This window comes from Lactuca virosa, chromosome 1 (assembly GCF_052849685.1).
Source record: "Lactuca virosa cultivar CGN04683 chromosome 1, Lactuca_virosa_CGN04683_v6, whole genome shotgun sequence".
In the NCBI taxonomy this organism is placed as follows: domain Eukaryota; kingdom Viridiplantae; phylum Streptophyta; class Magnoliopsida; order Asterales; family Asteraceae; genus Lactuca; species Lactuca virosa.
In genome coordinates, this window is record NC_136426.1 from 53296522 (window position 1) to 53312204 (window position 15683).

Below are 15683 nucleotides of genomic sequence, written 5' to 3' on the forward strand. Positions count from 1 at the left end.
TTCGGATATGAGACATGGAACATAATCAATCTCATTGTCCAACACTTTGATTCCCGCTTTCTGATTTGTAATGGCTAAGAACTACTAATCGAACACGTCAATTTAGTCATGGTCGGGCTCAACACTATAAGTCAACACCAAATCACTGAGGGGCCCAAAGATATCGTTTTTCCCGTTAGGGCAAAATGAACATATAAACTTTGACTCATATGTATGTACCATCTACTCATCAAATTATGCACAGCAATATGTTTTTTAACAACAAGTTACTAATGCGTTTACATATTATCAATGCACAACTGATTTGTAAACCACAACTCATATATCTCCGTTTTAAGATTATAAGATATTATCGTCTCATAATTACTCGTGATAAATTCCATGAAGTAATTCTCTGAGCGTGGGTTAATCCAATACTTAAAATCCCTATTTAAAATAACGAATAAAAATAACACGGGAAAATAAACCGGAATAATAACACTGAAAAGCACGTAGCACATATAACACATAACATACAATTGTTCCTATATATTAAACTCACCGTGAAATAATCGGGGGTTAAAATAGTAATTTGGGCAGCACTTCGTTACTATAGTTAGCTTTCTTCGTTGAAAACCGGGCTCTGCGAAGGTAGAGCTTCAAAACCGAAAAGATAAATTTTTCGGACTTCTCGGCAACTTCGGGGCGTGTTTCGGGCGTTGGAATTAATCCCGGGGCTTTGGGGGAAGTGAAAGTAGAAGAAATATAAGTTTAGGGGTGAAATTTGCCAAATTTCTAACATTTACCCGGGAGGTCTCGCACCCCTTATATAGGTGCGAGCCTCGAATCCGAAGCAAGAGGGAAAGGGCCAGGTTGCAGCGAAGCTCGGACACGCGGCAGAAGGGTGAGGCTCGGATGCGAGGGTCGGAACAGGTGTACGCTTCGGATTAGTCGGATGACGCAGCTACTCGCTTCGGATCGGGCCAGCATCCTCGGTCGAATCAGGAAACGACACGCGGGTCGGGCACGAGGGATGCATGCGAGGATCACGTGATCGATTTCGGACACCTGTGCGACAAGCGTCGCTTCTCGGACGTGCCACGCAGCTGCTTCGGATACGTGGCCAGCTCAGAGCGAGGGTGACGTGGTTGGCACTATTCATGCGAAAATTCTCAAAAATTGTGCCCAATCTTGTAAAATCCATAACTTTCTCATACGGGCTCCGTTTTTGACGTTCTTTATATGCACGCGTAGGGAAAGTTATGCTCTACGACTTTCGTTTAGACTTCGTTGGAAAATTTTGAATTTATTTTTATATTATTATTTTTAACAGACCGGGACTGGTAAATCCGTTAAAAATTCATAACTTCTTCATCCGACGTCCGTTTTCGTCAGACTTTTTACCGTTGTACTGCTAATGACGAGACCTTCGATTCTCGTTTAGGTTGTGTCGGCTAAAAATCACTCGATCTAAAATTCGAGTTTTTAGTTGTCTACTACTAAGCTGAAACTTAGAAAAATCATAACTTCCTCATACGAAGTCAGATTTTGGCGTTCTTTTTATCAAAATTCTCGGTTTAATGAATACTACGACTTTCATTTAGACCACTAAGGCTAAAAAGTAGTTTATCAAAAACTCACTTTTTACGTCATTCGGCACCGTGCCGGTTTTGTCGCGGATCTTCGATTGGTCATAACTTCTTTGTTATAACTCGGATTTCGATGAGGTTTTTGCCTAAATGTTTCTAACGAGATTATCTACAACTTTCAATAATAAAGTTTTACTTATTTCAAATTTTATATTTTCGTTAAATTTCGATATTTTAACTTTTAATTGGAATCTCATAAGACTTCCAATATTTTTCGAGTGATTCTAAACATAGTTTCACCTTATTTCTAGTAAAAAAAACTATCTGTTAGAACTCAATACTCAATATCACATAATATTTCATAATATTATTTACTTAAAACACGATTTCAAAACGTGTATGTTCCAAATACCTCATCCTTTTGAGAATTTCGTCCTCGAAATTACATCGATTAAAATAAATGGGGATATTTCGTTCTTATCTCATTCTTATTCTCCCAAGTATAGTTCAGGCCTCGATGGTGTTTCCACTTGACAAGCACCAACTCTACTTCTTTATTACGTAGCTTAGTCGTTCTTTCGTTTACGATTTCTTCCGGCTCTTCTACATAAGTTAACTTATTATCCAGTTTCACCTCGGATAATGGAACTGCTTCATCATACATGCTTAAGCATTTGCGCAGATAACTCACATGAAAGACATCATGAATACCTGTCAAATCTTCAGGCAATTCCAAGCGGTATGCTTGTTTACCGATCCTCTGGAGGATTTTGAAAGGACCAACAAATCTAGGACTTAGTTTTCCTTTCTTTCCAAATCGCATAAGACATTTCCATGGGGATACCTTCAACATTATGAAATCACCCACCTGGAATTCTATTGGTCGCCTCCTCTTTTCCGTATAGGACTTTTGTCGATCCTGGGCGGCTTTCATTCTTTCTCGTACAATTTGAATCTTGTCGGTGGTGTCTTGAATCATTTCAGGGCCTCCAAGGATTTTCTGTCCTATTTCACGCCAACATAACGGAGTACGACACTTGCGACCATATAATGCCTCATATGGTGGCATTTTGATTGAAGCGTGGTAACTGTTATTATACGAGAATTCGACAACAGGTATGTATTTATCCCAGTTACCACCGAACTCCAAGACACATGCACGAAGCATATCTTCTATTGTTTGGATTGTTGTCTCCGTCTGGCCATCTGTCTGGGGATGATAAGATGTGCTGAGAGCAACTTGAGATCCCAATTCACGTTGCATACTCGCCCAAAAGTGAGAAGTGAAGCGAGTATCACGATCGGAAATGATCTTTAGTGGCACACCATGTCTTGCAACAATTTCATCCAAGTATACTTGTGCGTATTTCTCCATTGGATCCGTTTCAAGCATGGCAAGAAAATGAGCGCTTTTAGTCAGGCGGTCGACGATTACCCAAATGCTATCATGCTGTCTAGCAGTCTTTGGCAATTTGGTAATAAAATCCATGGACAGTTCTTCCCATTTCCATACAGGAACACTAAGACTTTTGGGGTTCCGTAAGGCTTTTGGTGTTCTGCTTTGACTTGTAAGCATACTAAGCATTCCTGTACATATCTTCCAATGTCTCTCGTTAATCCAGGCCACCAATAATCAGCTCTTACATCATAGTACATTTTACTTGTACCAGGATGTATTGACAATTTAGATTTATGGGCTTCATCTAAAATCTTCTTTCTTAATCCACCAATCTTTGGAATCCATAGCCGATTCTTGAATACCTTCAATCCTCTTGGATCATCAAGAAAAACATCAGTATAATGTACCATCCCTTCTTTCTTCACATTTTCTGGCTTTAGGGCCTCTACTTGCCATTTCTCTAGTTCATCTAGAATAGTGAACTTTACTGTAGTGTGAGTAATAGCATAACACATACTATTACGATAAACCTTTCTGCTAAGTGCATCGGCAACTACATTAGCCTTTCCAGGATGATACAGGATTTCACAGTCATAGTCTTTGATCAGCTCCATGGCTCGTTGTTGTCTCATATTCATAGTTTGCTAAATGAATATACACTTGAGACTTTTGTGGTCGGTAAACAATTGGCATTTTGTACCAAAAAGATAATGTCTCAAGAGTTTTAGGGCGAATACCACCGCAGCGAGTTCGAGATCATGGGTGGGATAATTCTTCTCATAATCTTTCAGTTGTCTTGAGGCATAGGCTATCACTTTACTGTTGGATTAATGTCTAAGTCCATAACTATAATTGGTAAGACTTGACCCGACCCGGCATGGTCCATTTGGGTTGCATGGCATCATGCATTTGGATAGACTATAATGAGAGAAATAACACTTAAGGTTGGTTAATATATTATAAGTTCTAATATATTAATAAGGTTATTTAATTAGTATTGATCAAGAATTAATTTGGAATTAATTAAGTGATCAAAAGGAGACTAATTAAATATATGGGTTGATTGTGTAAATCATTCATTCTTATATATGTGGGCTTGTGATCCAAGATTCCTTATGTTGGACTAAGTCCATGGGGTGACCCATGGATACTCCATGGAGGTTAAAATCCATGGAGCATAAGTAATGGGTAAAGCTATGAGTTACATGGTGTAACCCTAATAGCCACCATATAAAAGAATCCCATGGCTCAAGAAATTGTGCACTAATGTGTGAGTGTGAGGGCTAGACGATTTCAAGGAGTGTTCAAGTTTCTCTCAAGTTATTCCAAGTGTATTTGGTGTTGTGTGAACCATTTGAGGTGTCACACTTGGGGCACTAGGCACTCAAGCTTCATGAAGAAATTCTACATCAAAGAGGTATGTATTCTATCTTGTTATATTTATTATTTTGTATGCTAGATTAGGATAATACCTTGGATGTTCATAATTGTATGTATAATAGAGAAAACATAGATCCAAGGTATTTAGGGTTGCATGTACACTTAGGAGTGTTAGAATGCTCATAACCCAACAGTGGTATCAGAGCCTAGGCTTGTTTTCTTGTTATACTTGCAAAAATAGCTGAAAAATCGAGTTGGATGCATATATTCGATTGTTTTGGCTGGAATTGGACTAGGAACATTACCCTAAGATGTTTTTGGACTTATAAACTTGTTTTTGATGTGGTAATGTTCATGCTAATCCAATTTCTAAGATAATTGTCATAATTTCAAGATTTGTATTAGTTTGTATGTTCATGCTAATTTCTTGAAGATTGATTATTTGAATTATCTTGTTCTTATGAGGTTCTTAGATTAATAGAAAAGTTGTGTGAAATAGTTGTTTTCAATCCATTTTAATCTAAGAGTTGATTCCAAAGTGTGTTTTTGTAACTTGTCCTCAAGTTATATGAAAAGTCACATTTAAGAATCATAAAACTCATAAAAGTTGGCAAAGGTTACAAAATGAAGAGTCTAGTTCTAATTAAATGGTTTTATGACTCCATAACTTGTCCTCAAGTTATGGAGGTTCAAGAGTCTCTTCATTAAATTAAAAAAAAAGTGTAACCTTAATTAGTTCCATAAGTTACAATAAAAAAAAGTTATTTTTTTTATTAATTAGTTTAAAGTCTTCCATAACTTGTCCTCAAGTTATGGAACTTGAAGAGTTTTTTTTTTTTTTTTTTTTTTTTTTTTTTAATTAAAACTATTTTAAACTCATAAGTTATGGAATTAATTAGTTTTGAATAGTTTCAAAACTTGCCCTCAAGTTTTGGAATTTGAAAAGTTTTCACTTATGAATACTTTAATTCCAAGTTAGCCCTTAGAATTTTAAAAGTTAAAATTCAACCCTTGTACTTTATAATATTATAAGTTAATAATATTTATATATATGTATAAGAGTAAAGTCAGTCTTACCGTTAGTAGGCCTCATTCACGAAGCCGGTCTATAAGGGGGGTATAAGGTTACTGCCTATAAAATGGCAGTTTAATGGGTGTCCACTCTCACCCACCGCTTCCTTGACTGGTGGAGGGTCGTTAGCCGAACGGGTAGGACAAGGACTATAATTCTCCTTTCATTAAAAGTATTAATGATAAATACTAAGTAACTAAACTCTTATTAATACCCAATCTTAGTTACTTAGGAAAATGTGAATTTGGTGTTAACCTATGAAATTACACTTTGCACTTTGCTGAAGTCGTTAGTGGAGCGTGTGTGGTTAACCGGCACACTAACCTGGACTTAACAAGGTAGGCAAAGGGTAACTTAATATTTATCATAGTATCGGTGGAGCGTGTGTGGTTAACCGGCACACTGATTAAGGGGTAAATATTAAGGGTACCAAGTATATTTGCATGGTTATTCACACCTTGTTTTGTGATCCTCGGCATCCCAGTCACAAAACCTGAAGGGCACACTCGAGATTGAAACATGCCTTTGAATAGTTCAATGAATCTCAAAGATCTAGGACTTTCAAATCCAATTAAAACCTAATAAATTATTTCGTTTTTCATGGTGGAAATTGGTGAATCGTCATTCACCTACCTTCAAATATTTTATAGCTTGGATTACGACATCCCTCTTCTAAGTTATAAAATAGTTTGTTGGGTCCTAGCCTTAATATTTCATATTGGGTGTCATATTAAGGACTTTAAATCAACTATCTTGAATATCTCCCAAAAAGATGTCTGGTCTAGACATTTATGATCTTCCCAAATCTCTTGAAACAAGCTTTCCTAAATGAAGATGATGTCCCATGGATATCATACTTCTTTCACCTCCTCCAATTATTCTCCCTAACCCACAAGTTCCTAAAAAGTTTAAGGTCACTCAAGCCCTATTGGCAAGGCAAGGTCTAGGTGTGATCACATCTTGGAGATGTAGTCACATATTGACAAGCCGGGAGAGTTGGGTGTCAAAGTCTTGAGAAAGTTGGTGGCTCAACTACTTTCTAAGTCACATAGTGAGTTATTTTGGGAATCCTATGAAACAGACTAAGACAATACCCTTAATGATCTTATCTATTTGCTAAGATCAACTTCCTAAAACGCTATGGACATTGACAATGATGACATTGGATATCCAGTAAAGCTCTCTCTTCCCAATGGAAAGGGATCGGCCATAGTCAACTCGGTTGACCCAATGGTAAAGAGAGAGGCGAAGTCTGAGATAGTCCCATTATCAAGGGTCCATAGGTAACTATTGCCAAAGGAAGGGGCATCGGTTACGAAGCTGCCAAATTTACCTAAGGATGTTAAAGTCAATAAGTTTGGCTCTACTTCAGGTAAAGTCCATTGTCTAACTCTATTAAGTACATGCTGATTCTGATCGCGAAGATGGATTTCAATTGCATGGTTCGGTGATCAGAATTTTGAGCTATTACTTAAGAGTTATGATATTTATATTGCTTAGGAATAGATAACAACAAGGTTTTCATATGGATTGTAAGGATAAGTTTTTCCGCAAAGTTTTAAAATAAAAGAAAAAGGTTTTGATTTTATTTATTTTAAGTATCCTTACAATGGCATTTGTGAAAAGTTGTTGCTTATAAGATTCCATTGATAGCAATATTGGAAAAATGGATTTGATTCTTTCGGTTGTGGTAGTGTCTAATATTACCAAATAAGGAAAGATTCTCATCACCCAAGGTTCAATTGGACCGAAACTTGGAATCATGCAAGTTGTATAGTATGATGAATGAGAACTTTCAGCTTAGAAAATTAAGACTAATTCCTTATGTGAATAAGGAAAGGACTAAGGGATCGAGTACACATTCTTGTGCACTGGTCAAGTCCACCACAAAAGATCAAGAAGACTATTCGTCATGATTTACTTAAGTTCAGTAAATATGGTTATACTTATAAGTTTAAGTATAAGTCTGTAGCATTGGAGAAGTTTCAATGTGAGACAGAACGAATAAGAAGAATCAAAGTATGGCAGAAAGATAAAAGTTTCTCAAATCTGAAAAGATGGGAGAGTACTTTAGTATCATGTTTATGATCATCTTAATGATTAAGATACCATATCACAATTGGTCCTCTAAAGTCATCTTAGTGCATTCTTATGACTAAGAAAATGAGTCATGAATTGTTGAAATGGTTAAATCAAAAAGATGAGTCATACTTCATTCCAAAACAATTCTTAGAGTCATACTCCAAGATTATAACTTGAGTGACATATCTTAAAGAGGGTTTGTTAACACTAGTCAAATGTAAGAGTAAAAGGTTATCTACTCTTGTACATTTGAAATTGGTAAGTTGTGATGTTTTGGATAAAACAGAGACCAACTTAGGCCAATTGTGTAAAGTGTTAGTCTTGATAAAGAATCCGCACTATCTCTTGTATATTTGACAAGGGAGTCTTATATGTCAAGAGGACAGTGGGAGTCTTAAAGCTCTTGAAAGTTTCAAGACTTGATCAAGAATAAAACCTAAAGTCCTTCACTAGCACACGACTTGAGGTTTATAACCTATCGTGTTGAAATTTTTGTGCCTATTCAAGTTGGCTTTGCATAGGAGTTCTGAGAGTTCTCAATTGGTTGCACAACTACTTGGAAGCAATGGCAGGCACCTGAGCTGCCAAATGGCAAGAATTTAAGATTGCACAAGTTTAATCAATATGAGTTTGGATTTGTCACTAACCTTGTCTTGTGATTATGGTTTTGACAAATTCACATGGATAAGAACACATACACTATTAAATCTAAGTGTCATAAGGTTTCTCTCTGATTCATGAAAATGATGGTGAGGAAACACTTTCACTAAGTAGATTTTAGCTAGATAGCAATTGTGATATTTGCATTCTCAAAGTCGTTAGTGGAGCGTGTGTGGTTTACCGGCACACTAACATGGACTTGTGAGAAGTGGCAAAGGTCTAAACAATTGAGACTATGATTACGGCATCCCTTTTCATAGTTCTAAAATTGTTTAGACACACATGTGAGCTATCTAAGAGAGGTGTATGATTTTGATAAAGTTTTATCAAAACAATCTAGTATCAGAAATCTGAACTTTGGTAAGAAAGTCAGCTGATTTCTGAGTACATGTCAAAGCTAGTGGGAGCATAAGTGTTATGCTAATAATCATCATGTTAGTGGGAGCATGATAATTATGACAAAGGTTGCAAGTTAGCAATGTTAATTATAGAAAACAAAAGTTTCAATTCATGAGGTTGCAGGGGTTGAAAAAGTTGTTTTGCTATAATTAAGGGAGAGGAAATTATAATTCATTTCAATTCTAAAAGCTTAGATTGAGATTTTAATCGTATTTAATCAAGGATATATATATATATGAATTTCATGTTGGAATGGCTCAACATAAGGAAATTCTATATATGGGTCCATTATTTGCGTTCTAAAATTTAATTATGATTACGACATCCCTTTTCATAATCTGAATTTTGAGAACTTGGCAAATTGAAATGGAAATATTATAGCAAAAGACTGGTTTAGTCTTTATGTGAGACATCATGAATTGTGTCCCATATGCTTCGGATATAGGATCGATTACATGTGCTATATTCATCCTTTCTAAAATTTTCCAAATGCCTGGGGCATTATGAAGGGAAAAGATCTAGAATTGGATATGACTAAAATGATTAAGCAATTGTCGAGGACAATCTAAGGTTTACCAAAGATTGGTTGCTCAAGGACAGTTGGAAGTATAATGTTAATTCTAGAAGGGCCATATTGACATAATCTGTAAGGAGGCAACTCTTGTTCAGAAGTGATAGTCAAAATGGAATATGGAAATGTTTCAAAGTTAGAAATTAGTCAATCTATGTAAGATTAGGAAACTTAATGAAAGAAGGATGTTTCCAAGGAGCTGATCTCCTTTGGAATGCTCTGTAATGATTGTTGTCAAGTCTTTTCTGACTTCGTGCATAATCATTAAGAGGATCAATGCATATAAGTTTAGAATCTAACAGATTTCAGTAAATGGCATGAATTTGGAATTCTTGCATTTGCAGTAAGGATTTGGGACTGTGAAAAGAGGATCATTGGAGTGATGTTCAATTGATCTATTTTACAAAGTAAAGATCATAGACAAACATAGTATGCATACATGGTGTATGGCATGACTAGTGTTTAGAAAACATAGTGTACATGCTTGGAGCCTGGGACAACTATTGTTTTAAATTCAAGTATGAAGTTGATAAAACCGAAACAATGAATAATGAGTAATCAGTATGGTGATAAATAAAAGTGTTTATTTATATTCATAGGGTTTGATACCATATTTGATTCATTTATTCTTGTGTTTCACTTTGCATGTTTTGACTTCCAGAATAACTACGTCGCTCTTCTTGAATGATTAAGTTATTCAAACCATCCACAGTCGGTCATATGTTGGAAGTAGATATGAATCAAGATTGTCATGAGTTGGTTTGTAGAGGTCCAAGTTGGTGGACAAAGTGGTGCTACAACACTCATGAGTGCTCATAAGTTCTGAGTATTGGATTAAACTCGCGCTCATTTGAATCACTTCATGGATTTTATCACGAGTGATCATGAGACGATAATATCTTATATTCTTCAAACCTAGAGATATGAGTTGTTACTATGAGTTGGTTATACATTGATTGCACGAAAACGCATTGGTAACTCGATGTTATAAAACGTGCCTTTGTGTATGATTCAACAAGTAGTAGAACAAGCCATATGAGTCGAAGTTTATCCATTCCTTTTACCTTCGGGATAAAAGCGATATCTGTGGGCCCCTCGATGATTTAAAGATGATACATGTGAGTGCTTGGCCAAGCCAGGACTGATTTGATTTGTTCAATCAGTCAGTCATCATGAATCGGAAATCGGGAAACAACAAATGGACAGAGAGAATGATTGATAATCCATGTCTCAGTCCATATGATATCTAGAATGGAGGAATATATGATCCCTTATCTAATGGACAAGTCATTGACAAAGGTCAGAGTTCATCGACAAGGTCAGAGTTCGACAGAAGCTTTTGAGAGCTACGATTGCTGATCAGTTCCTGAAGTCATACGCAATAATAGTTTTATACTTATCCAAGTGGGAGACTGTTGGATTAATGTCTAAGTCCATAACTATAATTGGTAAGACTTGACCCAACCCGGCATGGTCCATTTGGGTTGCATGGCATCATGCATTTGGATAGACTATAATGAGAGAAATAACACTTAAGGTTGGTTAATATATTATAAGACTTTGGCAATTTGGTAATAAAATCCATGGACAGTTCTTCCCATTTCCATACAGGAACACTAAGACTTTTGGGGTTCCGTAAGGCTTTTGGTGTTCTGCTTTGACTTGTAAGCATACTAAGCATTCCTGTACATATCTTCCAATGTCTCTCGTTAATCCAGGCCACCAATAATCAGCTCTTACATCATAGTACATTTTACTTGTACCAGGATGTATTGACAATTTAGATTTATGGGCTTCATCTAAAATCTTCTTTCTTAATCCACCAATCTTTGGAATCCATAGCCGATTCTTGAATACCTTCAATCCTCTTGGATCATCAAGAAAAACATCAGTATAATGTACCATCCCTTCTTTCTTCACATTTTCTGGCTTTAGGGCCTCTACTTGCCATTTCTCTAGTTCATCTAGAATAGTGAACTTTACTGTAGTGTGAGTAATAGCATAACACATACTATTACGATAAACCTTTCTGCTAAGTGCATCGGCAACTACATTAGCCTTTCCAGGATGATACAGGATTTCACAGTCATAGTCTTTGATCAGCTCCATGGCTCGTTGTTGTCTCATATTCATAGTTTGCTAAATGAATATACACTTGAGACTTTTGTGGTCGGTAAACAATTGGCATTTTGTACCAAAAAGATAATGTCTCAAGAGTTTTAGGGCGAATACCACCGCAGCGAGTTCGAGATCATGGGTGGGATAATTCTTCTCATAATCTTTCAGTTGTCTTGAGGCATAGGCTATCACTTTACTGTTGGATTAATGTCTAAGTCCATAACTATAATTGGTAAGACTTGACCCGACCCGGCATGGTCCATTTGGGTTGCATGGCATCATGCATTTGGATAGACTATAATGAGAGAAATAACACTTAAGGTTGGTTAATATATTATAAGTTCTAATATATTAATAAGGTTATTTAATTAGTATTGATCAAGAATTAATTTGGAATTAATTAAGTGATCAAAAGGAGACTAATTAAATATATGGGTTGATTGTGTAAATCATTCATTCTTATATATGTGGGCTTGTGATCCAAGATTCCTTATGTTGGACTAAGTCCATGGGGTGACCCATGGATACTCCATGGAGGTTAAAATCCATGGAGCATAAGTAATGGGTAAAGCTATGAGTTACATGGTGTAACCCTAATAGCCACCATATAAAAGAATCCCATGGCTCAAGAAATTGTGCACTAATGTGTGAGTGTGAGGGCTAGACGATTTCAAGGAGTGTTCAAGTTTCTCTCAAGTTATTCCAAGTGTATTTGGTGTTGTGTGAACCATTTGAGGTGTCACACTTGGGGCACTAGGCACTCAAGCTTCATGAAGAAATTCTACATCAAAGAGGTATGTATTCTATCTTGTTATATTTATTATTTTGTATGCTAGATTAGGATAATACCTTGGATGTTCATAATTGTATGTATAATAGAGAAAACATAGATCCAAGGTATTTAGGGTTGCATGTACACTTAGGAGTGTTAGAATGCTCATAACCCAACATTTACCACGTTGCATCAACACACAACCGAGTCCCAATCTTGAAGCATCGCTATATACGGAGAAATCGTCATCACCTTCTGGGAGTGATAAGATTAGAGCATGAGTCAAAAGATATTTTAGGGTTGAGAAAGCTTTTTCTTGATCTTCACCCCATTCGAACTTCACTTCCTTCCGTGTAAGACTCGTGAGAGGTACGGCTATACGAGAAAAGTCTTTAATGAATCTCCGGTAATATCCTGCGAGACCCAAGAAACTACGAATTTCGGAAGCATTACGGGGCACTTCCCAATTTTGAATGGCTTCGATTTTGGTAGGATCTACGGATACACCGTCACTAGAAATAACATGGCCGATAAATTGAACTTGACGAAGCCAAAATTCACATTTCGAAAATTTAGCATATAGTTTCTCCTTTCGAAGAAGTTCTAATACCGCACGAATATGAATGGCATGATCAGCTTCAGACTTGGAATATATTAGAATATCATCAATGAATATGATGACAGATTTATCGAGCATTGGGCGGCATACCCGATTCATCATATCCATGAATACAGCAGGAGCATTTGTTAAACCAAACGGCATGACAAGGAATTCATAATGCCCATATCGAGTACGAAAAGCAGTCTTCGGTACATCTTGCTCGTGAACTTTCAACTGATGATAGCCAGATCTTAGATCAATCTTTGAGAAATAGCTAACACCCTGAAGTTGATCGAACAAATCGTCGATGCGAGGTAGTGGGTACTTGTTCTTGATAGTCACCTTATTCAGCTCACGATAATCAATGCACATCCGCATCGATCCATCTTTCTTCTTGACAAACAGTACCGGAGCACCCCATGGAGAGGTACTCGGTCGAATGAAACCTTTGTCAAGTAGTTCCTGCAGTTGGATCATCATTTCTTTCATCTCAGCTGGCGCAAGACGATAAGGAGTCTTTGTAATCGGAGCAGCACCAGGCACAAGGTCAATTCAGAATTCTACTTGCCTGTCCGGAGGGAGTCCAGGCAATTCTTCGGGAAAAACATCTGGATATTCTTTAGCAATGGGAACATCATTCACCGTTTACTTCTCCTCTTTTGAGATATCGACTGTGTAGGCCAGATAGATAGAACACCCTTTCGATATGAATTTACGAGCTTTGAGGAAAGATATTATTTTTAAGGTTCCTTGTTCACCATAGACATAAATAGGATTCTCCCCTTCAATGGGAATACGTACTGTCTTTTCATAGCACAAGAGTTCGACGTGGTTCTTTGACAACCAATCCATGCCGAGAATAATATCAAAGTTGGGCAAGGAGATAGGGATCAGGTTAGCAAGAAAGTTATAGCCTTCAATTTCTATAATACAATCCCTATAGACTTTATCAGCAAGTAATGATATACTTCCCGCAGTATCTACGTGAAATGGTTGCGCGAGTACATAGCAAGCAATTTGAAAGGAATGCGCAAATTCATAAGACACAAAAGAATCTGAGGCACCAGAATAAAATATGATGTGAGCAGGTCTAGAGTTGACAAGAAATGTACCCGTCACAACATTCGGGTCCTCGCGTGCCTCCTCTGAGGTAATCTAGAATGCACGGCCCTTAGCTTTTGGCACCTCCTCCTTTTTAGTTGGAGTACCCTTTGATTGTTGAACAGGGGCTTGACTTCTCGCCGATTGTTGAACAGAAGCTTGACTTCCCGTCATCTGACTAGTAAGAGTAGGGCAAAAACGCTTCTTGTGGCCAGTAATACCACATGCAAAACAAGTAAATCCTTTCTTGGGCAAGCTGGCTTTATATGACCCTTTTCTCCACATCCATAACAGACAATGGATTCCTTGTCTATTTTGCATTGGCCCGGATGATTCCTTCCACAAACACAACATGAAGGCGATTGAATAGAAAAAGATTGTGATCTACCGCGTCCACAAGAGGCATTTTGAGTTTGCACTTGATTACCAGGCTCAGTTCGAACGGATTAAGCTTGTAGAAAAGAAGGAACAGGAACAGTTCTTTCAGTACGTGGATGCTTCGGAACATTAAGAGTGGCACCACGTAGTTCTAAGTCATGCTCACGTCTTCGAGCATACTCAACGGCTTTATCGAATGAAAGTACTTCCCGATTGGCAACGAAATCGTGAATTTCATGCTGTAGTCCCTCCATGAATAACTGAATCTTCTCGTCTTCAGTTGGAATATACTTTGTAGCAAACCTTGCTCTTTGATTAAATTGAGTTTCATACTCATTTACAGTCATTCCTCCCTGTTTAAGTTCGAGGAATTCCTTCTCCAATCTCCTCCTCATGTCTAGAGGATAATACTTCTCTAGCAAACGAGTTTTGAACATTTCCCAGGCTAGATTCTCCTGGTCAAACCCGTTTAGAGCTTCATATGTTGCTTCCCACCAGACCAAGGCTTCTCCGATGAGCATTGCGGACGCATAATTAGCCTTGTCTTCATTATCCACATGAGAAATACGAAACACTTTCTCTGTGTTCTGGATCCAGGTAAGAAGAACAATGGGATTAAGAACACCAGAAAACTCTGTAGCACCACTACTCTTGAAATCTTTGAACGAGGGACGCTTCACCTCCCCTTTTGAAGATTCTCCAGTGGCTTTCTCTTTTCCTTTATCACCATGCTTTTTGTGTTCTTCGAGAGTCTGTCGAATAACACCGGTAAGTTTACCCAAGAGTCACTCCTCACGAGGAGATACTGGAGTATTCACTTCCTCAGGTTGAGGACCTCCACCAACCTCAGGGGTTATGGCTACTAACATGTTCAGCCATTGCTCTGCAATATGGAGTAACATTGTATTTTAGAATATATTAGGGTTTATCCTTACCTAATACTTTTACTTAAATATTTCCTATGGTTTGTATCCCTATAATTACAATGATTAAGTTCATATATTGAACTTCCAATAGTTTAAGTCTAAATACCAATCCGTGGAATTTAGTTCACTAAAACCACTGCTCTGATACCATGATTGAAAGACCCACACTTTCATACTTGACAATTGTTACTCCGAAACATGCTACATGCATATTCATAAAAACAATATTTTATATTGATAAAGTGATTACAAACTACTGGATACAAACCAACTATTTCAAAATGTTATATATATATATATATTACATAACTTCCCAGGATTCTATAGTTTTATACATATGGGAGTGCAAAATACAATAGTTTCAAACTATTCGAAAATCTTCTATCAATACAATAGTTTCAAACTATTCAAAAATCTTCTATCAGTATATAACTATATTGGATGCTTATCTCCTGCAAATTAGTTAAACATTGAGAGGGGTAAGCGGTGACGCTTAGTGAGTTCAATAATAGATACAATATAACGTTATGCCATATATATACTTCAATATGGCAGAGTCAAAGAGGATCAAGGAACAACAAAGGCATATGTGAATCATGTGACAAACTTTCCATATCAATCATTGATTTGATTCAAAGATATACAATCAATGAGAC